The sequence below is a fragment of the Manacus vitellinus genome, unplaced genomic scaffold (assembly GCF_001715985.3).
Source record: "Manacus vitellinus isolate BGI_N305 unplaced genomic scaffold, ASM171598v3 scaffold_7_pilon, whole genome shotgun sequence".
In the NCBI taxonomy this organism is placed as follows: Eukaryota; Metazoa; Chordata; class Aves; order Passeriformes; family Pipridae; genus Manacus; species Manacus vitellinus.
Genome location: NW_021940813.1, coordinates 13812370 through 13815116, shown reverse-complemented (window position 1 = coordinate 13815116; position 2747 = coordinate 13812370).

Genomic DNA, 2747 nt, shown 5'->3' with positions numbered 1-2747 from the left:
AAAAGAAGATTCAGAAACAGATGACTGTGCATACTGGTTCCATATCACCTGCCTTCTGTACAAGAGCTACATCAGAAATCTGCCTGCCATTAGCCATGCCTATTATGCTATATATTAGTGTTCTTCTCATTTAATCAGGGAGTTGACCAAGAAGCATATGGAGAAAGCTTTCATGACACTCTGTGGGTGGCGGAATTTGGAAGGATACTGTGGAAGAATATAATTCATTTCGTTAGCATTTTTTCAAAAGAATTCTCAGGCATTGAGACGTATACATACCAATTATGTGCACTCCTTCAGTGCTTCCAAGCTGTCATTATTTGGCCTTAACTGGTAATGTAAACAGGGAAATACATGCTTGTTAGGTTTTCTGATTATCATAACTCATCTGAATGTGTTTTTTCTTCATAATCACTTGAAGTTGACACCTGAAGTCAAACTTAGAACTGCTGCAAGTGACAGCGACATAAATAGATATAGTCTCACTTTCAATTACTTAGAAATTACCACTGGTGAAATATTATATCTGTTTTCTCACCAGTATTATTGACTTTAGTTTTGGCCCTCAGGGTGTACATTTGATTTGGAATTCACTCTGAGCTACATATCAAGGATATTTGCAATTTAGCAACATATGTGGCATCTACTAGAGTGTTATTGCTTTCTGCTACAGGTAAAAGAGAAAAATAGTCATTGCAATAGTAAACGGTAAATTTGCTGATCGCTATAAAACCTGAAGAGCAAAAATTTGAAGATAACTGAAAATGCTATTAATATAATTGCTTAGCCAAATATTTTACTACTGAGGATCTGAAATTCGGCTCCTCATGTTAGCATTTAAATAAGAACACCTAACTTTCAAATGTGCATAGCAGTACAAAAATTAGTGCTAACTTCAGCAAATCTAGAGATACCAGATACATCTGAAGCTACATAATTATGACAGAGGCATTTAGACACAGAGAGCTGTAAAACGCTGCTCTAATATGTATAAAATAAAGAAGGTTTAAAATAAAGTAAGCTCTGAAAAAAATAATCCTTTTCTCTCTTCTTATATTTGAGCTAGTTCAGCATGCAGTGTCTCTTAGAGTCCAAGTGGTGCCTGCTTGCCCTTTCCCTGGTGGAGCTGGCCCAGCCCTAGCAGGGACCCCTCTGCAGCTCTGGTTCAAGCTCACCTGAACCTAAGGAGTAAGAAATCCAGGGGGCAGACACAGGGGGAAAGGGGAGAAAGAAATGAAGGTCTCTGGCCAGCTAGAGCTAACTGTGCTTGCTGGCACTGCCTGGTCCCAGCACTGGAAGATGGCTCGGACAGCACATCCTTGTCTACGTGGGGAGCTGTGTGTGTTTGAGGCAAAGCAGCATTTGGGGTCATGCAAATGACTGTGGGAATCTATGCAGGCCTGGGGGCCACGGGAGGCTATGCAGGAGGGAGAGATAGGGCATGGTATGATGCTGCCTGAGGACCAGGCTGGGTCAGGGAGTGCTGACCCAGAGAAAGGGTTAAGAAGGAGTGCAGACACAGAGAAAGTAGGAGACAGAGGGAGCCCCTATCACAGAGGGTGTGAGCTGTGGGTGGGGCTAATGCACGTAGCTGACCTTTTTCATATAAATGCTGTCTTTTTATTTATGTTCTTCCAACATCCCACTGTATTTTTTTAGTGGCTTTATATGTTGACAATTGTGAATGGTGTTTTTTGATTCATAACACAACTTTTAAAATTAATTGGATTGATATGAAGGCTTTGTCATAATGGAAAAGTTAATCTTAACAACCAATCTGAAGATGGATGGCATGACTAATTGCATTATTTGATTGTTTCAGGCTTTGCCATTCCCTTTTTGTGTTACTGCACAGTAGGTAGGAAGGAAGACCACATAGACTTGAATTAGTTATCTCAAAAGTTCAGCTAAAGGACTAAGGTTTGGGGTTATTAAGGCAATAGAATATGTGGTATAGGTAGTCAACTTAAAATAAAAAGTATTTTCATTCCTTTGCATTCCTGTCTAGTTTGCAGTTAATCAGTATCATCTGCCTACTATTTTGAACTGCTTCATTTAAGGGTCTTGTCTCAAACAGGAAATGAATGCGGAGCATTATGATAGTGTTTTGTGGTCCTGTATAGTCCAACTGTATGTTTTTAGATATATATTTGACTGCTTTCTGCAGATTCTGATCATGTTGGAGGCCCATGATTTTAGGAGTCCCTGCATTTGCTGGACATTTTTCGCGCAGGTTCATGTTTGCTACTGGCTCTTTGTCACAATCCAGGACTATCACATCCTTGTGACTTTCAGTCACACTGGTGTGTCCAGAAAAAACATATAGGCAAGGTGGCAGCTATGGTATGGGACCTTAGACTTAGAATCATAAAAAACCTGAGTAAAAGGGTCCTCTGGAGGTCATCTAGCCAAATTGCTCCCTTGCAGTGGGATTATCCTCACTGCTCCATCAGCCATACATTTTTCGACCTGATCTCTAAACACTTCTAAATGTGGAGATCCTACAACCTCTCCTAGAGAATAGAAGAGGCAACCTGTTCAAGCGCTGCACTGTCCTCCTTGTGAACAGGTTTTATTTTTCATGTGCAATCACAACATCCCAAACCTGAATCTACTTCCCCTTGTATGTAACAGCACAGTTGTATTTGTTGTATGCAGCATTTGTAATGCAGTATTTGTAGCAGTGAAGGCAATGACTAATATATAGAAAGAAAAACCAACAAATTTGATCATATAGTATTAAGGAG